The sequence below is a fragment of the Spinacia oleracea genome, chromosome 1 (assembly GCF_020520425.1).
Source record: "Spinacia oleracea cultivar Varoflay chromosome 1, BTI_SOV_V1, whole genome shotgun sequence".
In the NCBI taxonomy this organism is placed as follows: Eukaryota; Viridiplantae; Streptophyta; class Magnoliopsida; order Caryophyllales; family Amaranthaceae; genus Spinacia; species Spinacia oleracea.
Genome location: NC_079487.1, coordinates 28,762,473 through 28,790,252, shown reverse-complemented (window position 1 = coordinate 28,790,252; position 27,780 = coordinate 28,762,473). Strand labels below are relative to the sequence as shown.

Genomic DNA, 27,780 nt, shown 5'->3' with positions numbered 1-27,780 from the left:
TTCAGTCCTTATTAATTCTAATCAAGTTGTTTAACCTAAAAGGATTTGTAGACCTAATCAAGAGTTTATGACTAAAATTGCTCCCACTTAAACCAATAAATTCATATGCTTTACTAATTTTAAACATAAAAATGTATTTCTAGCCTAACCAGAAACATACAAATTTAATTAAAATTTAAAGCTCATATAAATTTATAATTGAATCCACTTATTTAATTTATTTTCAGTCGAATTTAAATTAATTCAAGGTTTAATTTTAGTAAAATAATTAGTATAAATTAAAATTTATAATAATTATAATAATCAAAATTAAAATCCAAGAAAACAATTTAAATTACTAATTTTAAAATTAATTAAAATTACATGAACTGAAAATCTCAAATTAAAATTTAAAACGACTCAATCGAGACACGACGAGGCACTTGGGCTTGCGCCCAAGCCCCATCGAGTGCACGAGGCTTAGCGCCCCTTGATTGTTCGTACAGCAACACGCAAGCAACCACACGTAACGCAGCACTGCAGGCCACGCTGCGCGTGCGCTTGCTCGCTCGTCGCGCCTGCAGGCCACACGCAACGCAGCACTGCAGGCCACGCTGCGCGCGCGCTTGCTCGATCGTCGCGCCTGCAGGCCACACGCAACGCAGCACTGCAGGCCACGCTGCGCGCGCGCTTGCTCGCTCGTCGCGCCTGCAGGCCACACGCAACGCAGCACTGCAGGCCACGCTGCGCGCGCTCGCTTGCTCGTCGCCTTGCGTCTGCTTGCTTGCTGGGCTTGGCAGCGCACGCTGTGGAGTAGCACGCTTGCTGCCCACACGCGTCTGCCACTGGCTTGCGCCTCGCCCTTCGCCCTTGCCCACCCTCCCACATGCGCACATCACTCGACACAGGGCAGCATGCTGCCTTGTGCTCGTGTGCCATGGCCCTTGCTCGTTGCATCGTACCGCATGGGCGACGAGCTCCCTTGCTCGTCGTCGCATGCCCGCACTATACAACACCCCTTAAGGATAACAAGTAGCGTCCATTGCTTTGTGCGTGCAAGTTTTATGAGCGAATTGCATAAAAATTAAAACTTTTATTTCCAAAATTAATGACAAATTAATAAATCATATTAATTTCATAATTTGAGGGCAAAAAATCGAAAATTTATTAATCAATTAATTTCCGATTAACATGGATTCAAATCTAGGTCATAAAAATTAAAAATTTAACATAAATTAACAATTTTTATGGTGGATTTTAATCATTGGTACCTAATTAAATTATTAATTAATCATGAAAATCAAATCAATTCTAAGTTATTCGAATTTCAACAAATTAATCATAATTACAAATTAGGTTGTATAATTAACAAGTCTAGGCATTCATAATTGTTAAACATATACAGTAGGTCAATCAAAAACTCAAGATTTATCAACAAGAATCGCAAATACTTAATTTAACATCTTAAATTTACAAACTTTTGCGTTCGAAAAACTAAAACCTCCGAAAAGTCATAGTTAGGCTTCGAATTTGGGAATTCTGGGTTCGGCCGAAAAATATTAATATTGTCAAAATTTTAGAATGCCTTTTACATGCGGAATTGACACAAAAATCACTCGATTTGGATGAGTAACGAAGAAACTACCGAAAACCTGCGTACATATAATTAAATAAACGCAATTTGCAATTAATTACAAAAATTAATCACCCCTTTAATTCTTTGCAAATTTGTAAAATTTAACCATGTTCATGCAATTTAGATTATGAAAATAATAAGAGGCTCGTGATACCACTGTTAGGTTATGATACATATGAATAAACATAAATCATGCGGAAAAACCATAAAGCCAGGAAACATATTATTTACACATAATCATATAGCATAATTTAGGTGCATACACTTTGTAGCGTGCCCTCCCTAGCTGCGCCCGAACCGAACAAGAACAAGTCTTTAGGACTCCAAGTGTCGTCCCTCCGTAGATAGTCCACAGCACGTCCGGATCCGCCTTAAGATTGACCAACTAGAATCACCCTTAAGGTACTATAATTTTCGGCAATTATGGGCAAGAATGTGACTGAATTTTTGCTCTCAAAAATCACTTTGAATACTTCAGAACTCGTTATAAATTGTGAACCCAGGCCACATATTTATAGGGGTATGGAAAGAGAATTGGAATCCTACTAGGATACGAATTAATTAAATTAGAATCCTAGTAGAACTCTTATTTAACTAATTTATCTTTTAGGATTAGGAATTTAATCATTAAATGAATCCTATACGCTTTAGGTTTCGCATGTGAACACAAACACACACACGCACGCACAGCAGCCCACGATGGGCGCCATGCGCGCGCGCGCGCAGCCCACGAGCACTCGCAGCCCACTGCCACGAAGCCCACACGCTGCCGCAGCCTTGGGCGCGCGCTGGGCCTGCCTTGCGGTGGGCCTGGCGCAGCCTTGGCTGGTGCGTTGTGGCGCGCGTTTCTCTTGCTGGACGTGGGCCTGGCTTCGTGCTGGGCCTTCGTCTAGCAAGCTCGTCTGATGCTAATTCGTACGACGCGCTTCTGATTAATTTCCCGATTCCAGATTTCATTTCCGATACGAACAATATTTAACATTTCCGATTCCGGAATTAATTTCCGTTTCGAACAAATATTTAATATTTCCGTTTCCGAAATTATTTTTTCGATTCCGATAATATTTCCGATTCAGACAATATTTCCGTTTCCGGCAATATTTCCATTTCCATTAATATTTTCCGATACGTACCATGTTTCCGTTTCCGGCAACATCTACGACTTGGATAATATTTATATTTCCGATACGATCCATATTTCCGTTTCCGGCAATATCATCCGGAGTATTCATTTCTTGCTTGTGACGATCTCAGCACCCACTGAAACCAAGATCCGTCGATTCCGAATATCCATAGATGGAGTGTTTAATGCCATTAAATACTTGATCCGTTTACGTACTATTTGTGTGACCCTACGGGTTCAGTCAAGAGTAAGCTGTGCATTAATATAATTAATTCCACTTGAACTGAAGCGGCCTCTAGCTAGGCATTCAGCTCACTTGATCTCACTGAATTATTAACTTGTTAATTAATACTAAACCGCATTTATTAGACTTAATATTATATGCATACTTGGACCAAGGGCACTATTTCCTTCACCCTCGCCCAGCCCTCACCTTGCCTCGCAGCCGCAGCGTAGCTGCTGTGTGGCCTTGCGCTCCGCGTGCCTGCACTCCCTGCCTCGTCTTGCCCCGCAGCGCTGAGCCTCGTGCTCGTTGCTGCTGTGTTGCGTGCCCCAGCACCCCTCCCTCTCGCCCCTTTGCTGCATTGCTGTGCTGCTTGCGTGCTGCTGTGCGGCGTGTTGCTTGTTGTTGTTGTTGCTCGACGCCCACACACACAACACATCAATTGTTGTGTGTGTGTGTGTGTTGTTGATTGGTGATAATCAATTGTATACTTTTTAAACTTTTATTTCAGTTTTTAAATTGTTTTAATTATTATGATTATTTAATAATTTGGGTTATTTAAATTGATTTGAACGGTTGTGAACAACCGTATTGGTTTATTATCGTATTTAAATTAAAGAGATTGGTTTTGATGATTGAAATTTTTATTTTTTGATTTAATGAGTTAACAAAGTCTCAATTTTTGAAGTCAAAACATGGTTTTTATGATAACCTATTGTTAGGGTTTTAATTCCAATGGATTAAGCGATTGATTCACATAATTTAATGACAATTTAAAATATGGGAATCAACTTAAATTTTCAGATTGTTTATAAGCTTTAAAAAGTTGGGTTTTAATGGTTTTAAAGCTAAAAAGTCAATATTTTTATGCTAGGAATTGAGTTGACGATTAGCGATTGATTTCTAATTAAACCAAGGGTTTTAGAATCTTAAATAGTTGCTGGAAATTTAGTAAACATGGATAATAATTTAGTTTCTCCTTTTGTGTTTATAGGAGTTGATTTCTAGTGAGTCGTGATTCGCACAGTGGCCCCCGTACTTAGGTATTCCAGGTACGTACAAGACTAGGGTGGCCACCCTTGAGGATTTTGTGAAGTGTATTGAATGCGAATTATGTGAATTTATATGTTGAGAATTCATGTTTGATGTGTAGACAAACATGTGATTATTATTATTGAATCTATGTGAACGAGCATGTTATGAATTGATTTATGCTTTATAGATTCTGTTGAACTATCATGATTGGACTTTTATAATCGTTGAATTATGTCAAGCATGTTGTTCAAATTGGTTTGCATGTATGACTATTGCGCATGCAAGTTATTATTATTATTATTATTATTATTATTATTATTATTATTATTATTATTATTATTATTATTATTATTATTATTATTATTATTATTATTATTATTATTATTATTATTATTATTATTATTATTATTATTATTATTATTATTATGCTATAGTACGGGATGTCTAGCATATGTTGAGCCTATTGAATATTGCCAGAGAGCAATATATATTCTACCAAGGGGTAGAATATGTTAGAGAGTCTATGTGAATTGAATTAAGGACAATTCGTGCTAAGGGCACACCCCGCTTGTTAATAGGCAATGTCGGGCTATCTCAAACAGCGTTTTTGAGAAGGAACAATGGGAGTAATTTCACTTGAGTCTATGTTTGATCACAAGTTCTAAAGGATTAAAAATGAAGTGTCATTGTTGAGTGTTTAATTGTTTAATTGTTTGCAAGTTATGTCTTGGATAGAGTCTTGAGTCGCCTTGAACATAACATACTAATTAACGTAAAGTGTAACCCGAAAGAGTTTCAAAACTCTTGGAACGTATATACCTTGAGTATGAACAATGGGGGGAGTCTTGCCGGAAAACTTGTACTCCTTGAATGATACAAGACGTTGTTTCATTCTTCTTTTTATGCCGTTGTGCATTGGAATTCCGTCGGTATGGCCCGACTGTTGGTAGTAGCCCGACTTATTATTATTTGGTGTATGGTTGGCTCCCATCACCCTTTTCTTTCCTTTTGAGGATACTTTATTTACCCGTTCGAAGCTACTTCTTTAATAAACTGTGAGTCAAGAGTCGTGTCAAGTGTCGAGTCTTGTCTCCATGTTTACTTGTTTATTAAACGGCTTTTGCATGTGGATTATTTAATTCGTTGAGTGAAGAATGTTAGGATAGAATGTTATTCTAGCTTGTTCGTACTCAGCTTTTGCTGACTTCGTGCTTCATGTCTTCTGGTCATGACCTTCGCCTTAATGACCCTATGATGATCCATCATTGCATTTGCGTTGTTGGGGAGTAGATTTTTAATAAAACAGGTTTGTAGAGATAACTTGCGGGAGAAGTTATCATGGGATTCGTGTTGAGAGTTTAATCTTCCGTATTTTATAAACTCTACTTTTATTTAGTCATGACTACTACTATTTCTACTATTTATAGTTAATGGATTTTTAAATGGTTTAATACTTTGGTTTTGGGCCTCAGTGGTTTCAACTTGTTTTAATAACCATTAACTATTTATTTAATATGTTTTGAAAGTTAGTTAATTCCGCTGCGTAATTCTGGTAAATAGCCTTAGCCGTTATTACAGTGGCGGTAATATCTTGGTAATTCCCGTGTTTTAAGTTGGAAAATCTTTTATAAAAAGCAAGGAATTATTAGGGTGTTACACCCATCCTTTCCAATGTTTCCAAAAACTAGTTTTCACTATAGGCCTTTCGTTTACGGATCCACATTCATTGATTTCAGACTTTCCATAGTCTAGTGATATCACTCCATTTGACAACAATTATTTGACAGCCTTATACCTCAAACGAATGTGTCTTTCTTCCCATTGTAGGCATGGTTGCTTGCAAAAACGATTACAACTAAAGGAGTTGCCCCCCCCCCCCCCCCCCCCCGCACAATGGAATATCTGCAAGCACATTCCTCAACCATTTTGCCTCATAACCTGCCAATCCAATAGCAATACATTCATATTCTATATTAGTCATTGCATATAGTACAAGATTGCTTGCAAGATTTTCAAGATACAGCTCCACCCCCTAGGGTGGAGACATAACCATGCTGGAATGAACTTAATAACTACCGGATACCAAATAGGCATCACATAATCCTGTAGGGGAATGCAGTTAAATACATATTAACGCAGTGGAATAATCCCCAAAGCCAAGAACCATGTATAAAGTACAGATCAAGCAGACTTATGTTTGTAGCGTATTTTCCCTAGTTCAACGAATCACGAACACGAACAAGAACTCCAAATGTTGTTCCTCTACTTGGTTCACCGACACGTTCAGATTCGTCTTGAGATTCGAAGCTTAGACGTCACTCAAGATATTTTAGCTTTTTAGGGAAGAGCAGTTTGAACGGAGACTCAAAAGAGAATAGGGTTTCACTTTTGATTTAGGTTAAACTGATGTACGTAATTAGTTGTGTGTGTTAGAAAAACATAATGAATGAGGTGAGGTGTTATAACCCCAAGGGTTATAACACGACCGACCAAGGCACAAGGCCTCAACCAGCCATCTCACACACAAAGCCTGAAGGAAATAATGCCCTTGGTCCAAGTATGCATTCTATGTTAAGTCTAATAAATGCGGTTCAGTATTAATTAACAAGTTAATAATTCAGTGAGATCAAGTGAGCTGAATGCCTAGCTAGAGGCCGCTTCAGTTCAAGTGGAATTAATGATATTAATCCACAGCTTACTCTTGACTGAACCCGTAGGGTCACACAAATAGTACGTAAACGGATCAAGTATTTAATGGCATTAAATACTCCATCTATGAATATTCGGAACCGACGGATCTTGGTTTCAGTGGGAGCTAAGATCGTCACAGGCAAGAAATGAATACTCCGGAAACGATGATATTGCCGGAAACGGAAATATGGATCGTATCGGAAATATGAATATTATCCAAATCGTAGATGTTGCCGGAAACGGAAACATGGTACGTATCGGAAAATATTATTGGAAATGGAAATATTACCAGAATCGGAAATATTGCCGGAAACGGAAATATTGTCAGAATCGGAAATATTACCGGAGTCGGAAAATAATTCCGGAAACGGAAATATTAAATATTTGTTCGAAACGGAAATTAATTCCGGAATCGGAAATATTAAATATTGTTCGTATCGGAAATAAATTCCGGAACTGGAAATTTAATCGGAAGCGTATCGTACGAATTAGCATCGGACGAGGCCTGCCGGACGAAGGCCCAGCACGAAGCCGGGCCATCGCCCAGCAAGCACGCGCGCCACAAGCCCAGCCAAGGCAGCGCCCAGGCCTACCGCAAGGCAGGCCCAGCGCGCGCCAAGGCCACGGATGCGTGGGCCGCGCTGCGTGGGCTGCTGCTCGCACGCGCATGGGCAGCCCTTGTGGCTGCCGTGTGTGTGTGAGTTTGTGCTCATGCGTGATTCCTAAATCTACAGAGTTAGTGTATGATTAAATTCCTATTCCTAATTGGATAAATTAATTAAATAGAATTCATGTAGGATTCTAATTTCAATTAATTCGTATCCTACTAGGATTACGATTCCTTTTCCATAACTCTATAAATAAAGGCCTAGGGGTCATTATTTATACACAAGTTTTAAGTATTCAAAACTAAGATTTTTAAGCAGAAAAATCAGCCAATATTCTTGCCTACCTAACCGAAAATATTAGAACCTTAAGGGCGATTCTAGTTGGTCAATCTTAAGGCGGATCCGGACGTGCTGTGGACTATCTACGGAGGGACGACACTTGGAGTCCTAAAGACTTGTTCTTGTTCGGTTCGGGCGCAGCTAGGGAAGGCACGCAACAAAGAGTATGCATCTAAACTATGCTAAATGATTATGTGTAAATAATATGTTTCCTGGCTTTATGGTTTTCCGCATGATTTATGAACTGTCATATGAATCATAACCTAACAGTGGTATCAGAGCCCCTTATTATTTTCATAATCTAAATTGCATGAACATGGTTAAATATTACAAATTTGCAAGAATTAAAAGGGGTGATTAATTTTCGTAATTGTTAATTAATTGCAAATTGCGTTTATTTAATTATACGTACGCAGTTTTTTCGGCAGTTTCTTCGTTACTCATCCGAATTGAGTGATTTTTGTGTCAATTCCGCATGTAAAAGGCATTCTAAAATTTTGACAAAAATAGTATTTTTCTGCCGAACCCAGAATTCTCAAATTCGAAGCCTAACTATGACTTTTCGAAGGTTTTAGTTTTTCGAATGCAAAATTTCGTAAATTTAAGATGTTAAATTAAATATTTGCGATTCTTGTTGATAAATCTTGAATTTTTGATTGACCTACTGCATATGTTTAACAAGTTTGAATGCCTAGTCTTGTTAATTATGCAATCTAATTTGTAATTATGATTAATTTGTTGAAAATTAGAAAAATTTAGAATTAATTTGATTTTCATAATTAATTGTAATTTAATTAGAAACCTATGATTAAAAACCACCATAAAAATTGTAAATTTATGATAAATTTTAAATTTTTATGACCTAGACTTGAATCCATAACAATCGGAAATCAATTGGATAATAAATTTTCGATTTTTTCGCCCTAAAATTATGAAATTAATATTATTTATTAATTTGTCATTAATTTTAAATATAAATTTTAAAATTTTATGCGATTCGTTCATAAAACTTGCACGCACGAAGCAATGGACGCTTCGTGTTACCCTTAAGGGGTGTTGTATAATGCGGGCATGCGACGACGAGCAAGGGAGCTCGTCGCCCGTGCGGCACGAATGCAATGAGCAAGGGCGTAGTGCACGAGCACAAGGCAGCAGCCCTGCCTTGTGTCGTGTGCCACGAGCAATGAACGAATGGGCATGGGCGAAGGGCGAGCCAAGGCAGACGCGTGTGGGCAGCAAGCGAGCTGCGCCACAACGCGCACTGCCTCGCACAAGAGCGCGCAGCGAGCGCAAGCTCGCGTGCCACGAGCGCTGCGCCCAGCATTACTCGCGCGCACAGCGCGCGATGTCGCTTGCCCAGCGAGCGATGTCGCGCCCCAGCGAGCGATGGCTCGCGCGCACAGCGAGCGATGTCGCGCGCCCAGCGAGCGATGTCGCGCGCCCAGCGAGCGATGGCTCGCGCGCCCAGCGAGCGATGTCGCGCGCCCAGCGAGCGATGTCGCGCGCGCGCACTGCGAGCGATAGCTCGCGTGCGATGAGCGCTGGCGCGCGCAGCGAGCACCAATGCGTGCGGAGGCTTGCGATAGGGAAGCAGCAGCTATGCGACGAGCGCATGGGCTGCGCGCACATGGCCAGCAATGGCTGTGTGCGTACGGTCCATGGGCGTGCAACGCGTAGGGTGTTTGCGTTACGATTAGATCGTTTTGAATGTTTAATTTGAAAATTTCAGTTCACGTAATTTTAATTAATTTTAAAATTAATAATTTGAATTATTTTCTTGGATTTTAATTTTGAATATTATAATTATAATAAATGTTATTTATTCTAATTATTTTACTAAAATTAAAATCATGAATTAATTTAAATACGACTGAAATTAAATTAAATTTTTGGATTCAATTATAAATTGATATGAGCTTTAAATTTTAATTAAATTTGTATGTTTCCGGTTAGACTAGAAATACATTTTTATGTCTAAAATTGGTAAAGCATATGAATTTATTGGTTTAAGTGGGAGCGCTTTTTAGTCATAAACTCTTGATTAGGTCTACAAATCCTTAAGGTTAAAACAACTTGATTAGAATTAATAAGGACTGAATAATTGGTAGATTATTGGTGCCCTTGATTAATTGCTGCAAATGTTTACGTGATGCATAATGTGTTTGACTAACCAGCTATGTGGGCCATTCATGATAATGAATGGGTGAATGGTATATATTGTATATGTACTGTTTTGCAGGTTATGAAGTGACTAGTATGGCCCAAATAGGATAGAAAATATGGTCTGTGTACCATTAATTTGAATGTAATTGGTCTAAAGTACCAAAGTTATTTTTCAATTCAAATATGGTCTGCGAACCATCAAATAGTTGTAATTAGTTATAGCTTATCCTATTTGAAGAAAATGGTGCCTCCCACGGAGATTTTCAAGACGGACTTTGAAGTCAAAGCTTCAAGATGAAGTCGGGCCATACTAGATCACAAATATCTTATGCATGTTTTAAGTTATTTATTGTTTTAAATATGTCTTAAAATGCATGAGATCAAAAGCTTGATTATGTTGCATGATTAAGGATTTTAGTTCACTTAAAATCTAACCAACATAGTAAGAGCCTTAAGTTCCAAACTTAAAAAAATTGAGTTAAAAGGTGCCATGCCAAAATATACACTTGCTTGGATATCCTTTACATCAATCTAGTAATAGTTTTCGCTCAGCGAGGTGTTACTTATTGGTCCTAAAGGGGCAAGGTACACAAATAATTGTGAGTACATGTTAGTTTTGGTGAAACTCAACGATATAAGTAAGGAGTCCTTTTATGTCGTGGCAAATTCGATAGGTTTACCTAATAAGTTCTTAGACGTACCTATCAACCAAGAATAGTTTCTAGACTATTAGCAAAAGGCTTTTGCTTACCTAAGATGTTCTAGGATTAAGTCGACAAACTGTGCTTAGTTCTTCAATGATTTTAGGATCTTGGAATCATTTTATTCACACCTGCCGGAACACATAATTTGAATAAAATGCTTAATAAACACTGAATTATGCATGTATGCTAGAGTTTAAGTTTATTAAGAGAAACTGTGAATGGTTATTTATTTGTTTATTCTTTTCAATTGTAGTTTTTAATATGGCAAACAACAATTCATTCAACATTCGATCAATTCTCGAAAAGGAGAAGTTGAACGGGAAAAACTTCCTTGACTGGCAAAGGAACTTGCAAATAGTTCTTATGCAGGAAGAAAAGGAGTATGTCCTAGATGAGGCGATGCCCGAAGCTCCAGGCGACGGGGTCACTCAGGCAGCCCTCAATCGTTGGATTGATGCCAACAAGGATGTGAAATGTCTAATGCTCGCCACCATGAGTGCGGATCTGCAGAAAACGTTCATCAACTCAGATGCTTTCACAATCATCAGTGAGTTGAAGAACATGTTCCAAGATCTGGCTCGAGTCGAAAGATTCGAGACTCATAGGCAAATTCTTGAGACCAAGCTTAAGAAAGGCGAGCCCGTAAGTCCACATGTTCTAAAAATGATTGGACTCATTGAGAATATGAGTCGGCTGGATCAGCAATTTTCTCAGGAAATGGCTATAGACACCATCCTCCATTCTCTTCATAGCGGGTATGATCAGTTCAAACTGAACTACAGTATGAATAGTCTGGACAAAACGCTCACTGAGCTTCACGGTATGCTGAAGACCGCTGAAAAGACGCTCAAAAGTGATAAGCAGGATGTGCTTATGGTGCGTGGGGGCAAGTTCAAGAAATCTGGAAAGAAGAGGAATGCTAAGAAAGGTGGCAACAAGGCCAGCCCAACTAAGCAAACTGGCGCCAAATCTGCAAAGAGGAAGGTCAGTCAACCCACTTCTGAATCCGAATGCTTCTACTGCAAGAAGAAGGGGCATTGGAAGAGAGATTGCTTGAAGCTAAAGGAAGATCAGAAGAACGGAACAGTCGTTCCATCTTCAGGTATTTTCGTTATAGACTGTATACTTGCTAATTCAACTTCTTGGGTATTAGATACAGGTTGTGGCTCACACTTATGTTCCAATCCACAGGGACTAAGAAGAAGTAGAAAGTTAAGCAAGGGTGAAGTCGACCTACGAGTGGGAAATGGAGCACGGATTGCTGCATTAGCTGTAGGAACTTACTATTTGTCGTTGCCCTCCGGGCTAGTTTTGGAACTGGAAGAATGTTTCCATGTTCCAAGTCTTACTAAAAACATCATTTCAGTTTCTTGCTTAGATGCTAAGGGATTTTCCTTTATAATAAAAGACAATAGTTGTTCGTTTTATTTTAAAGAGATGTTTTATGGATCTGCTAGATTAGTCAATGGACTTTATTTATTAGATCACGACAAACAAGTATATAACATAAATACCAAAAAGGCCAAAAAGGATGATTCAGATCTCACCTATCTGTGGCATTGTCGATTAGGCCATATAAACTTGAAACGCTTAGAAAGACTTCAAAGGGAAGGAATTCTAGAACCATTTGACTTAGAGGATTATGGTAAATGCGAATCATGTTTACTTGGCAAAATGACAAAGCAACCTTTCTCTAAAGTTGGAGAAAGAGCAAATGAACTATTGGGTTTAATCCATACAGATGTATGTGGACCAATGAGTACAAATGCTAGAGGTGGTTTCAGCTACTTTATCACTTTCACTGATGACTTCAGTAGGTATGGTTATGTCTACCTAATGAAGCATAAGTCTGAATCCTTTGACAAATTCAAGGAATTTCAGAGTGAAGTAGAGAATCAATTAGGCAAGAAGATCAAGGCACTGCGGTCTGATAGAGGCGGTGAATATCTGAGCTATGAATTTGATGACCATCTGAAAGAATGTGGAATTCTATCAGAATTGACTCCTCCTGGAACACCACAATGGAACGGTGTGTCAGAACGGAGGAACAGAACCTTGCTAGACATGGTCAGGTCAATGATGGGTCAGGCCGAACTTCCATTAGAATTTTGGGGACATGCACTAAATACAGCTGCACTCACTATAAATAGAGCTCCGTCTAAAGCTGTCGAAAAGACTCCATACGAATTATGGTTTGGAAAGCCTCCAAATGTGTCTTTTCTTAAGATTTGGGGATGTGAAGTATACGTCAAACGATTAATTTCAGACAAACTTCATCCAAAATCTGACAAATGTATCCTTGTGGGCTATCCAAAGGAAACAAAGGGGTATTACTTCTACAATATATCTGAGAACAAAGTGTTTGTTGCTCGAGATGGTGTCTTTTTGGAAAAGGATCACATTTCCAAAATGACAAGTGGGAGAAAAGTAGACCTCGAAGAAATTCGAGTCGAACAACAAACTCTAGAGAATGCTCAAGATGACATTCAGGATGAAACTCAGAGATCTTTAGAAGAATCTGGTGAGAATCATGGTCAATCTAGAAATGTTACCCCGCGTAGATCGCAAAGATATAGATCTCAACCGGAAAGGTACTTAGGTATTTTGACGAACGAGAGCTATGACGTTCTATTACTTGAAAGTGATGAACCTGCGACTTACAAGCAAGCTATGACGAGCCCTAGCTCCAAGCAATGGCAAGAAGCCATGCAATCTGAATTAGACTCCATGTCTGAAAACCAAGTATGGGATTTGGTCGATTTGCCAGATGGCTACCAAGCCATTGGAAGCAAATGGGTTTTCAAACTGAAAAAGGACAAGGATGGGAAACTTGAAGTTTTCAAAGCTAGATTGGTTGCAAAAGGTTACAGGCAAGTCCACGGTGTGGATTACGATGAAACCTTTTCACCAGTTGCAATGCTAAAGTCTATTCGAATAATGTTAGCAATCGCTGCATATTACGATTACGAAATATGGCAGATGGATGTCAAAACTGCTTTCTTAAACGGCGTTTTAACAGAAACTGTGTTTATGACACAACCTGAAGGTTTTGAGGATCCAAAGAATGCTAAAAAGGTATGCAAGCTAAAGAAGTCAATCTACGGATTGAAGCAGGCATCCAGGAGCTGGAATATACGTTTTGATGAAGCAGTCAGCGACTTTGGTTTCATCAAGAACGCGGACGAATCTTGTGTATACAAGAAGGTCAGTGGGAGCAAAATTGCTTTCCTAGTATTATATGTCGACGACATATTGCTTATCGGAAATGACATTCCTATGTTGAACTCTGTCAAGATTTGGCTTGGGAAATGTTTTTCGATGAAGGATCTAGGAGAAGCACAGTACATATTGGGCATCAAGATTTACAGAGATAGATCTAAAAGGATGATTGGACTTAGTCAAAGCACTTATATCAATAAGGTGCTTGATAGGTTCAAGATGGCGGACTCCAAGCGAGGCTACCTACCCATGTCTCATGGAATGACTCTAAGCAAGACTCAGTGCCCAAAAACACTTGATGAGCGTAGACGAATGAATGGGATTCCATATGCATCATTGATTGGTTCAATAATGTATGCTATGATATGTACACGCCCGGATGTTGCGTACGCACTCAGTGCTACGAGCAGGTACCAGTCAGACCCAGGAGAGGCGCATTGGACTGCTGCCAAGAATATTCTAAAGTACCTGAAAAGGCACAAAGATGACTTCCTGGTCTATGGTGGAGATGATGAATTAATTGTTAAAGGCTATACGGACGCAAGTTTCCAAACCGACAAAGATGATTTCAGATCACAGTCTGGGTTTGTCTTCTGCCTCAACGGAGGAGCAGTAAGCTGGAAAAGTGCTAAGCAAAGCACCATTGCGGATTCTACAACTGAAGCGGAGTACATTGCTGCACATGAAGCAGCAAAGGAAGCTATATGGCTAAGGAAGTTCATAGGAGAACTTGGTGTAGTCCCCTCCATTAAAGGACCAATAGCCCTGTATTGTGATAATAACGGAGCTATTGCACAGGCAAAAGAGCCTAGACACCACCAGAGAGTCAAGCATGTACTTCGTAGATTTCACCTTCTACGAGAGTTCGTTGAAAGAAAAGAAGTCGAGATAAGAAAAATTGGAACTGATGACAACATATCAGATCCATTAACTAAACCTCTGCCGCAAGCGAAGCACAACTCGCACACTGCAGCTATGGGAATCAAGCATATTGGAGAATGGCTTTGATGTCTCTGTTTAATGTTTTAAAGTTTTAGAGTTTAAATCTTTGTAAAACATTATTGGTTAATCATTCACAATAAATGAAAGGAATTCATTTTTCCATTTAATTTGTGGTTTATTAAATGATGAGTCCCTTCAATTTGACGATATATTCAAGATAGACTGTCAGGACCAGTCCTGTGACTAAGAAATGTCTATCAAGTGAACTTGAATGTCAAAGGTTGAAAATGGTCCCTAATCGGAGTTTTCTATAAAATTGGACGCATAGAAAACGTTAGACGATTAGAATGCAAGATGACTAGTAGTTCTGTTTCTTGAACTATGTGGACATGGCAATGTCATAACCATTTGCATAGATACTTACTTTGGGAAGACTAGTATCGGACAAGACCTATGAAACTTTACTGTAAGAGATGAAAGTCTGTCATAAGTAAATTTCATTAAATTATTAGACACTAAATCCTCAATACCTGAGTGATTTGAGATTACTTGTTTGAGAACTGGTTGCTTTGACGTTGACCAACCGTCGCACCGTAAAAGGAGGCTATAAAGGCAACGCTCAGGTAATCACCTATCAAACGAAGTCTAATCTCAAGATCGCAAGATTGGGATTGTCCTCCCATAAATCGGGATGAGATGCTTAAAAGTTGTACAAGGCCACTCGGAGAGCTAGAAACTGTGAAATGCATGGCCGTGCTCGGATGAATCATAGGCTATGATTATCTGTTTATTTGATCAGTTGAACTCTGAAACCGAGGAACACCTCTGGACATAATAAGGATGACAACTCTTACCTTATGTTCAAGAGCAAGCATCGAGCGACAAAGGAATTAGGAAATGCACACTTGTCCCTAAGGACAAGTGGGAGACTGAAGGAAATAATGCCCTTGGTCCAAGTATGCATTCTATGTTAAGTCTAATAAATGCGGTTCAGTATTAATTAACAAGTTAATAATTCAGTGAGATCAAGTGAGCTGAATGCCTAGCTAGAGGCCGCTTCAGTTCAAGTGGAATTAATGATATTAATCCACAGCTTACTCTTGACTGAACCCGTAGGGTCACACAAATAGTACGTAAACGGATCAAGTATTTAATGGCATTAAATACTCCATCTATGAATATTCGGAACCGACGGATCTTGGTTTCAGTGGGAGCTAAGATCGTCACAGGCAAGAAATGAATACTCCGGAAACGATGATATTGCCGGAAACGGAAATATGGATCGTATCGGAAATATGAATATTATCCAAATCGTAGATGTTGCCGGAAACGGAAACATGGTACGTATCGGAAAATATTATTGGAAATGGAAATATTACCAGAATCGGAAATATTGCCGGAAACGGAAATATTGTCAGAATCGGAAATATTACCGGAGTCGGAAAATAATTCCGGAAACGGAAATATTAAATATTTGTTCGAAACGGAAATTAATTCCGGAATCGGAAATATTAAATATTGTTCGTATCGGAAATAAATTCCGGAACTGGAAATTTAATCGGAAGCGTATCGTACGAATTAGCATCGGACGAGGCCTGCCGGACGAAGGCCCAGCACGAAGCCGGGCCATCGCCCAGCAAGCACGCGCGCCACAAGCCCAGCCAAGGCAGCGCCCAGGCCTACCGCAAGGCAGGCCCAGCGCGCGCCAAGGCCACGGATGCGTGGGCCGCGCTGCGTGGGCTGCTGCTCGCACGCGCATGGGCAGCCCTTGTGGCTGCCGTGTGTGTGTGAGTTTGTGCTCATGCGTGATTCCTAAATCTACAGAGTTAGTGTATGATTAAATTCCTATTCCTAATTGGATAAATTAATTAAATAGAATTCATGTAGGATTCTAATTTCAATTAATTCGTATCCTACTAGGATTACGATTCCTTTTCCATAACTCTATAAATAAAGGCCTAGGGGTCATTATTTATACACAAGTTTTAAGTATTCAAAACTAAGATTTTTAAGCAGAAAAATCAGCCAATATTCTTGCCTACCTAACCGAAAATATTAGAACCTTAAGGGCGATTCTAGTTGGTCAATCTTAAGGCGGATCCGGACGTGCTGTGGACTATCTACGGAGGGACGACACTTGGAGTCCTAAAGACTTGTTCTTGTTCGGTTCGGGCGCAGCTAGGGAAGGCACGCAACAAAGAGTATGCATCTAAACTATGCTAAATGATTATGTGTAAATAATATGTTTCCTGGCTTTATGGTTTTTCCGCATGATTTATGAACTGTCATATGAATCATAACCTAACAAAGCCCACGAGCAGCGCGCACACACCAACGCATCCATGGGCTTTAGGCCTCGCTGTTGCCACTGCTGCTGTCCCGCGCGCCCAGCCGCAGGCCTGCGGGCCTTGTTCTCGCGCTGGCGAGCTGCTGCGCTCGTTGGGCCTTGCGCGCTTGGCTCGACGGGCCGACAGCCATGCCTTGCTCGTATCTGCGATCAATGCCTTACGGCTATTATTTATCGTATAGTACTTGATGAATCACTGTTGTACGATACGATTATTCGTATCGCCTAGCTTACGAATATTCGGGATACGATATACGATTCCGATCCAACGTCATATCGTATATTTATGTTTTTCCGAACTAATTCCCGGAAAGCTATTAAATGAATTTTCGATTCATTTAATCCGATGATCTGTTACATGTCAATGGTGTGACCTTATAGGTTCAGTCAAGAGTAAGTTGTGAGCCTAATATAGATTAGAACTCACTGATTGGAAGCATTGCTCCAGCTAGCTGTTCGATCACTTGATCTCACTGAATTAATTGTTTGTAATTAATCTGAACCTTGGTATGCACCTTGGGTGAAAGACATATTTCCTTCAGTCTCCCACTTGTCTTTCAGACAAGTGTGCATTCACATTCCTTTGTCGCTTAGTGTTACTTGCTGAACATAAGGTAAGATCTAAACCATCCTTATTAGGTCCATAAGTGTTTCTCGGATTACTGAGTTCAACTGTTAAACTTTTGCAGAAGGTCACTAGAAGAAAAAAGCTCAAGTGCGGGCTCATTTTAAGGGGTTAAGTGCGGGCTTTTACATGTGCGGCACATGGCTTGCCCGCACTTGATGTTTCTCAAGTGCTGCCAAAATATTGGCAGCACTTGATACTTCAAGTCATGCCAATTTACAAAATGAGCCCGCACTTGACAAATTTGGTGCTGCCAATTTTGCAATATGAGCCCGCACTTGACAAAGTTTGTGCTGCCAATTTTGAAAATGAGCTCGCACTTGACAAATTTTATGCTGCCAATTTTGGAAATTAGCTCGCACTTGACAAAAAAAAGAGCCGCTCTTGATAAATAAATGAGCCGCAATTGATCTAGAATTTTTTTTATATAACTGATATCCCTGCTACATATATTATACAATTAGACCACGCCCACTAGTTAACCTACATACATCACATAAAAAAGTATCCAATAATATAGATAATTAAATTGAATAGTATGTAATTATAAATATAAAAATTGATTACATTACAATCCTATGAAAAACTAGCATCCATAATCTAAGATTCACTACAAGAAAATATCAAAGACAATAAATGGTAATGAACTTTGCCAACTTTTCCCGAACTTCATTTATCTACTCAATGGTAAAAGGATGCTCCCTCGGATTGTTGAATACCTAAAGAAGATTGATGATCAAGAAAAAAAAAACATGTTAGTTATATTATAAATATTGTATGGTACATTAGAGTAAAACATAATTTGCTCACAACAATGAAATAATGAACCTTATCATAATAAAAATGGCTTATTTCTCTCCTAACTTTCAACCAATGAACCTAAATAAGTATTTTAAACCCTTTAGATGTTTAATATTCTTAGTTTTATGTTTCAAACACTCATTCTCACCTACTTTGGTCATGTTATGCATATTTAAGGCTCGTTTGTTCATTATAATTCATATTTTGACAAAAATGGCTTATTTCGCCCCTAAGTTTCAACTAATGAACTTAAATAAGTATTTGAAACAATTTACATGTTCATTATAATTAGTATAATGTTTCAAAAACTTATTCTAACCTACTTTGGTCAAGTTATACACATTTACGACTCGTTTGATCATTATATGTCACATTTTGACTAAAATGGCTTATTTTGGTCCTAACTTTTAACTAATGAACTTAAATAAGTATTTTAAACCTTTTACATGTCAAATATACTTAGTTTTTATATAGGTGGAGTCACTGATTCAAAAAGGAAAGCAATTGATGATGTAGTTCATATTCCTGAAGGCCAGTTGCCTTTTAGGTACTTGGGTGTACCCTTGTCTACAAAGAAACTGGTCTATAACCAGTGTAGAACTTTGATTGATAAGGTAGTCAGCAGGGCTAAGACTTGGACAGCTAGGAATCTCTCCTATGCTGGAAGGTTGCAACTTGTTCAGTCTATTTTGTTGAGTTTGCAAGCTTATTGGTGCCAAATCTTTATTCTTCCAAAGAAAGTAATCAAGGAGATTCAGAATTACTACAGGATTTTCCTTTGGACAGGTCACACTGACCCATCAAGGAAATCTTTGGTTGCTTGGCATAGCTTATGTCTTCCAAGGAGTGCAGGTGGGTGGAACCTTAAAGAAATGTGTTTGTGGAACAAAGCTGCTATTTCTAAGCTCATGTGGGCCCTCACCCATAAGAAGGACAAGTTGTGGTGCAGGTAGGTTCATGCCTATTATATTAAAGGGAGGTCACTATCTACTCAGTGGCTTGCTACAATCTCTTGGTCATTGAGGAAAATCCTCTCTTCTCACCAAAGCATTGATGATGTTGGTGGATGGGATGCTGTGTGCAAGAAGGGCAAATTCTCTATTAAAACTATGTATCAAGCCTTACTGGGGGAGCATGTGAAGGTGCCATGGAGGAGGATTGTGTGTAATAATGCAGCTACTCCTAAAAGTCTGTTCATTACTTGGTTGGTGTTATGGAATAGATTACCTACAAAAGACAGGCTATTACAGTGGAAGGTAGTGACTGATGATCTATGCCCCTTATGCTCTAAATGTTCTGAATCAGTCTCACATCTCTTTTTTGAATGTGAGTTTGCTTCTGGTATCTGGCAGAAGGTATTATATAGCTTACACTTTGTTAGGATACCAGCTAAACTTGATCAAGAGCTCATTTGGATTTTAAAGGCTACAAAGAGAACTGGAGACAGGCACAAGCTCTTGCTAATGTATTTTGCTGAATGCATTTATGGAGTTTGGATTCAGAGAAATGATATGGTTCTCAATCAAAGGTGCAGAGATCCTAAAGACTTGCTGCAGGATATAAGATTTAGAGTTGCCTGTAGAGCTAATGATAGTCAGAAGCAGTTCCTGTTGAACTAGCTTGCTTGCTGTAGCTTTGTTTCTTTGCTGGTGTCTTGTTGTTGCTGTTGTGTTTTTGATGCCCATTGTAAGCTTGTTAAGCTGACTCCCTTTTGGTAATAATATAACTTTATTTGCCAAAAAAAATATACTTAGTTTTAACTTTCAAATACTCATTCTCACCTACTTTTGGTCAAGTTATACACATTTAAGGCTCATTTGATCATTATAGGCCATATTTTGACTAAATTGGCTTATTTTAGTCCCAACTTTGAACTAATGAAGCTAAATCACTATTAAAAACCTTTTACATGTTTATTAGACTTATTTTAATGTTTCTAAGCCTCAATCTCACCTACTTTGGACAAGTTATACACATTTAAGGCTCGTTTGATCATTATATGTCACATTTTGACTAAAATGGTTTATTTTGGTCCCAACTTTCAACTAATGAACTTAAATAAATATTTAAAACACTTTATATGCTTAATAAACTTAGTTTTATGTTTCAAAGACTCATTATCACCTACTTTGGTCAAGTTATGTACATTTAAGGCTCTTTTATTCGTCATATTCTGACTAAAATGTCTTATTTCGGTCCCAACTTTCAACTAATGAACCTAAATGAGTATTTAAACCCTTTACATGTTAAATACACTTAGCTTTATGTTTAAAAGACTCATTATCACCCACTTTTGTCAAATTATACATATTTAAAACTCGTTTAATAATTACATGTCACATTTTGACTAAAATGGCTTATTTCTGTTCCAACTTTCAACTAATGAACCGAAATGAGTATTTTAAACCATTTACATGTTTAATACACTTAGCTTTATGTTTCAAAGACTAGTTATCACCCACTTTGGTCAAGTTATGTACATTTAAGGCTTGTTATTTCAATATAGTTCATATTTTAGGTTAAATGGCTTATTTCGCTCCTAAATTTCAACTAATGTACTTAAATGAGTATTTTAAACCCTTTACATGTTTAATAAACATAGTTTTATGTTTCAAAGACTCTTTATCACCTACTTTGGTCAAGTTATGCACATTTAAGGCTCGTTTGATCATTATAGCTCATATTTTGATTAAAATGACTTATTTCGGTCCCAACTTTCAATTAATGAACTTAAATAAGTACTTTAAACCCTTTTCATGTTTAATATACTTGGTTTTATGTTTCAATGACTTATTCTCACCTACTTTGGTTAATTTATGTACATTTAAGGCTCGTTTGATCATTATAGGTAGCATTTTGACTTATTTTGCTCCTAACTTTCAACTAATAACCTAAATAAGTATTTTTTTTTTTCCATTTACATGTTTAATGTATATATTTAAGTTTCTAAGACTCATTCTCACCTACTTTTGTCAAGTTATGCACATTTAAGGCTTGTTTGATCATTATAGGTCACATTTTGACTAAAATGGCTTATTTCGCTCCCAACTTTCAACTTATGACCGAAATAAGTATTTTAAACCCTTTACATGTTCATTAGACTTATTTAATGTTTCTAAGATTCATTCTCACTTAACATTGGTAAAGTTATGCACATTTAAGCCTAGTTTGTTCATTATAGGTCATTTTTTTTTTTACTAAAATGGCCTATTTCGCTCCCAACTTTCAACTAATGAACTTAAATAAGTATTTTAAACCCTTTACACGTTTAACATACTTAGTTTTATGTCAATCACACCTATTGTGGTCTAGTTATCCACATTTTTGGCCTATTCAATCATTATTGGTCATATTTTGTCTAAAATAGGCTATTTCGTTCCTAACTCTGAAAAAATGAACCTAAAAATGAAGTTTTAAACCTACTCATTTTATATTCTTATTTTTATGATTGTAAGACCCAATCTCAACTACTTTGGTCTAGTTATTCACTTATGCATACTTAGGGTTCATTCGATCAATATAGGTCATATCATGCCTAAAATAGGCTATTTCACTCCTACCTTTGGAACAATGGATCTAAATATTTAACTTAAAACCTATTCATGTTTTATATTCTTATTTTTATGATACTAAGAGTCCATCTCACCTAGTTTGGTCTAGTTATGGACATTTAGGGTTCGTTCATCATTATAGCTCATATCTTGTCTAACATGGGTTATTTCTTTCCAAACTTTGAAATAATAAACCTATACAATGAACATAAAAAGTATTCATGTATTATATTCTTATTTGTATGATTTTTAAGACTCAATCTCTCCTACTTTGTTCTAGTTACACATATTTAGGGCACATTCGTTCAATATAAGTCTTATCTTATCTAAAATGGGTTCCTAACTTTGTAAAATGAACTCAAATAATATAATGAAAAACCTATTCATGTTTTGTGTTCTTACTTTTATGATTCTAAGACTCAATCCACCTAGTTTGCACATTTAGGGCTGATTCGATCAATATAGGTCACACCTTGTCTAAAATATGTAAGTTCGCTCCTAACTTTGAAATAGTGAACCTAAATACCTACGCACATGTGCTAAAGGAATCAACCGATGGGGGGTTGTTAAACAAGTGCTAAAGGAATCAACTGATGTTTAAACTTAGCATATTTTGACATATTCCGAACTAAAATAAAACAATTGTCAACTTAACAAAAATAACACCTAAAGTGCTTCAAACCAAAAAAAAATCGAGCATACAAGCTAAACAAAAAAAACACAAACACCAAAAAGTCAACTGTGGTAAACTCTTACCATAAATGACCACCTGGTTGCATGAAGAAGCAAAACATAAGCATATCATAACAAAAACACAGGATCTTAATAGAAGAAGTAGAACAAAAGAAGATCAAAAACAGAAGATCAAGTCAAAATTATGGAGATCAAGTCAAAATTATGGAGATCAAGTCAAACAGAAGAAGCATATCAGAATCACAGTAGGTATAGCAGAATAGTAGTAGGAAGAATAGCAGAATAATATCGCAGCAGGGAAAGAAACAAACACAAACGAGCTTAGCCGAGGCCATAATGAATACATATTGATTATTACAATATATACACCAACATAGAACTTCATTATTGAATAGACTTTAGCTACTTCATTAACTGATAAAAGAATAACCAACATACACGTCACCTTCAATGTGTGAATGAAATAAAAGAGAGAAAGTAGAAGAACTTACCGGGTGAAGTAGTATGTTTGAATACTTCATCTAACACAACAACAACAAAGAAGAGCAGGTCATCCAACTTAGCAAAGTGCAACCATCAACAAACTTCTCGCAACAGCAGCTGCTACCAGAGAAGAAGATATCAGCTTCACTCCAGGAACTGCAGTAGCAGCATCTAGGCTACAACAGCCATCATCAACAAAACAAGAAGCCCAGAACAAACAGAAGAGTGTAGCAACGATGACCTGCAAATCATGACTATAACTTCCAATCAATTAAGTATTTATTACTTCCAATTCCCTCAGAGAGATCATTAAACCTCAAAGCAAAATAGTTTAAAATAGTTTTGCAATAATATATCATTTTTCTATAAAACTTACAAAGAAATTAATCAAAAACGTGTACTTGAGTACAGATTAAGCTTAAATGAAGCTCAATTTCTGAAAATCTGTAAAACTACCTAATACAAGGAAAACAACTAAAATGGAATCACTGTAACAAGAAAATTTTGTTGACAAACCTTGATATTCCCAAATAAACAATGCAATCCCATACTTTTATAAGAACGAGGTCAATATAGTATAACTTTTTGAAATTAAATAGACAACCTGTCGAATTCACACATGAACGAACAACAAAACAGAACAAAAACCCAAAAATAAACTTCTACAATTTTGTAAATCTGGCAATTGAGAAAGAAAATTGCAACAAACAAGTAGTTCATCAACCCCAGATTTGCATAAAAATGGATAATTAACAAAAAATGAGAGGTCCTCCAATGTCCATGAAGTTGGAGTAAAGAAATTGATTAGGGCGGAGGATCGAAGAGAAAAATCGCCAAAAATAACCAGAAAAAAAAAATCGATGAACAAACCTGAAGTAGTCTGATCTGGAAGAGGGTAGAGATCAACGGCGGTGGGGGAGATCGATCTCCGGTGGTGAAGAAGCGACGACGACGACAGAGGAGAGAGAAAACGAAGCTGAAGAGAAAAAGGGAGAAGAATCGGGGAGAGAGAAAACGAAGGCTTCTCTAATTTTAGATTTTTTTTTTTGCAATATTTTAGAAATCTTTTGTGCGGCTTTTGTAAAATGAGCCCGCACTTGAGTTTAAAGCCCGTATTTGAGTTTAAGTGCTGCCAATTTTTTTAAAATAGCCCGCACTTGTGAAAATGTAGTTTTTCTTTTATTTTCCATGCTCTCAAGTGCTTCCAATTTACTAAATGAGCCGCACTTGAAGGGAAACACATGACGATTTTTCCTCTAGTGGGTTAAGCCTTAACCATTCTGAGCACGACCATGCATTTTCACAGTATCTACCTCTCCGAGAGGCCTTGTTACACAACAACACCATATCCTATCAAAGATAGGAGGAAAATCCAGTCTTGCAATCTATGAACACTCACTTTGATTCATAGTACGCCCAATAACTTCTTTTATAGTCTCCTTTTACGGTGCGACGTTTAGTGAGCATCAGAGCGAACTAATCTTCAAACGAGCAATCATAATTACTCATGTTTTTAGGAATGGTTCTAATCACCATTAATGAGAACTGCTTATGACATGACTTTGATCTCTTAAAGTGTTCTCATAGTCAATCCGATACAAGATCCAATAACTATCTATGCAAAAGATTTTCATATCCAGTCAATCTAGTTCAAGAAACTGAACTACAAATCTACTCGCAATCTAAATCTTCATTAGTCATTGGTCGTCCACCTTTCAATGACCTGGATTAGGGATCCTTTGCGAATTCAATATTCAAGTTCACTTATGGGTGTTTCTTTGTCGAAGAATCAATCTTGACATCCCATTTGAATGTTTTGAATCACTTGGACTTTTCATTTAATACTAAACCAAAATTAAATGAATATGAAATAAATAATTTCATAAATATAAAATGGTTAAACCAATTGTTTTAAACACAGATCTAACAGATGTTCTAAAACAAAACTTAGAAAATCAAAGCCATTCTCCAACATGCTTGATTCCCATGGTTTCTACATGTGCGTTGTGCTTCACTTGTGGCAACAGTTTAGTCAATGGATCTGTGACGTTGTCGTCAGTTCCAACCTTGTAAATCTCGATTTCTTTCCTTTCAACGATTTCTCGAAGTATGTGAAATCGCCGCAGTACGTGCTTGGACTTCTGGTGGCTCCTAGGCTCCTTTGCCTGGGAAATGGCTCCGCTATAGCCGCAATATAAAGCCATTGGTCCTTTAATGGAGGGGAAAACCCCAAGTTCTTCGATGAACTTCCGAATCCAAACAACTTCCTTTGCTGATCTGAGGTAGCAATGTACTCGGCTTCAGTTGTAGAATCCGCAATAGTGCTTTTCTTAGCACTTTTACAGCTTACTACTCTGCCATTGAGGCAGAACACAAAACCAGACTGTGATCTGAAATCATCTCTGTCGGCTTGAAAGCTTGCGTCCGTATAGCCTTTAACAATCAACTCATCTGTACCACCATAGACCATAAACTGATCCTTTGTCCTTTTCAGGTACTTTAGGATATTCTTGGCAGCAGTCCAATGCGCCTCACCTGGGTCTTACTGGTACCTGCTCGTTGCACTGAGTGCGAATGAAACATCCGACCTTGTACAAATCATAACATACATGATGGATCCAATAGCCGAAGCGTATTGAGTTTCACTCATCCTTCTACGCTCATCAGATGTCTTGGGACACTGAGTCTTGCTTAGATATGTGCCATGTGACATGGGTAGATGGCCTCTCTTGGCTCCCATCATATTGAACCTAGCTAGCACTTTGTCAATGTAAGTGCTCTGGCTTAGTCCAATCATCCTCTTAGATCTATCCCTATAGATCTTAATGCCTAATATGTATTGTGCCTCTCCTAAGTCTTTCATTGAGAAACACTTTCCAAGCCAAGTCTTTACATACTCCAACATAGGAATGTCATTTCCAATAAGCAGTATGTCGTCTACATTCAAGACTAGGAATGCAATTTTACTCCCACTGACTTTCTTGTATACACAAGATTCTTCCTGATTCTTGATGAATCCAGATGCATTGACTGCTTCATCAAATCGTATATTCCAGCTCCTTGATGCCGGATTTAATCCATAGATGGATTTCTTAAGCTTGCATACCTTTCCTTGATTCTTTTGATCGACAAAACCCTCCGACTGTGTCATAAACACAGTCTCTTCAAGAACACCATTCAAGAAGGCAGTTTTGACATCCATTTGCCATATTTCATAGTCATGAAACGCGGCAATCGCAAGGATTATCCGAATAGACTTAAGCATAACGACTGGAGAAAATGTTCCATCGTAGTCAACGCCGTGAACTTGCCTGTAACCTTTTGCTACCAATATAGCCTTGTATATTTATATAATTACATCCTTGTCTTTCTTCAATTTTAAGACCCATTTACACCCGATAGGTGTAAACCATCCGACAAATCTTTCAAATCCCAGACTTGATTTTCAGACATGAAGTCTATCTCAGATTTCATGGCCTCTAACCATTTAGTGGAGCTTGGGCTCGTCATAGCTTGCTCGTAGGTCATAGGTTCATCACTATCTAATATGAGAACTTCTAAGTTTTCAGGCAAGAGGACGTCTGTCCATATGTCCGGCTGAACCTTAGTTCTATGTGACCTATGAGGGGAAACAGCGTCTTGAGGAATCACTCCCACTGGCTCTTCTGAAGGCCTTGGAGGTTCTTCACCTTGAACTGCTTCTAAAGAGTTCTTGGTTCATTGTTCGTCTCGAATATCTTCGAGGTCTATTATTCTCCCACTTGTCATTTTGGAAATGTGATTTCTTTCCAAAAAGACACCGTCACGAGCAACGAATACCTTGTTCTCTGACTTGTTGTAGAATTAATACCCCTTAGTTTCTTTTGGATACCCAACGAAGAAACATTTGTCAGATTCTGGTTCGAGCTTGTCCGAAATTAATCGCTTTACATATGCTTCGCAACCCCAAATCTTTAGAAAAGACAACTTTGGAAGTTTCCCAGTCCATAATTCGTATGGAGTATTTTCAAAAGCTTTTGACGGAGCACGATTCAGTGTGAGTACTGCTGTTTGCAACGCATGTCCCCAAAATTGTAAAGGAAGTTTGGCTTGACCCATCACTGACCTGACCATATTGAGTAAGTCCTATTTCTCCGTTCCGACACTCCATTCCATTGAGGTGTCCCCGGATCAGTCAATTAAGAAAGAATACCGCATTCTTTTAGATGGTCATCAAACTCGTGGCTAAGATATTCACCTCCTCGATCTGATCTTAGAGCTTTGATTTTCTTGCCATGTTGATTCTATGCTTCATTTTGAAATTCTCGGAATTTCTCAAACGATTCAGACTTGTGTTTCATTAAGTAAATATAGCCATATCTACTGAAATCGTCCGTAAACGTTATGAAATAGCTGAAATCACCTCTAGCTTTCGTACTCATAGGCCCACATATGCCCGTATGTATTAGCCCTAGTAGTTCGCTTGCTCTTTCTCCCACCTTTGAGAAAGGTCGCTTTGTCATTTTTCCAAGTAAACAAGATTCGCATTGAACAATCTTCTCTAAGTCGAATGATTCTAGAATGCCCTTCCTTTGAAGTCTTTCCATGCGCTTTGTGTTTATATGGCCTAATCGACAAT

The 27,780-nt window shown here is 38.1% G+C and overlaps 1 long non-coding RNA gene across 2 annotated transcripts; it reads right to left on the bottom strand.

Moving 5' to 3' along the window:
* Positions 1-18,151: 18,151 nt before the first annotated feature.
* LOC110802856 (uncharacterized) lies at positions 18,152-24,214 on the bottom strand. Of its 2 annotated transcripts, none has more exons than XR_002537334.2 (3): positions 24,033-24,214; positions 23,171-23,416; positions 18,152-18,353 (listed from the first exon to the last, which is right to left on the bottom strand). It is a non-coding gene; the product is annotated as an uncharacterized lncRNA (long non-coding RNA). The 2 variants fall into 2 exon arrangements; XR_008926442.1 differs by having other exon boundaries at positions 23,171-23,403.
* Positions 24,215-27,780: the final 3,566 nt, after the last annotated feature.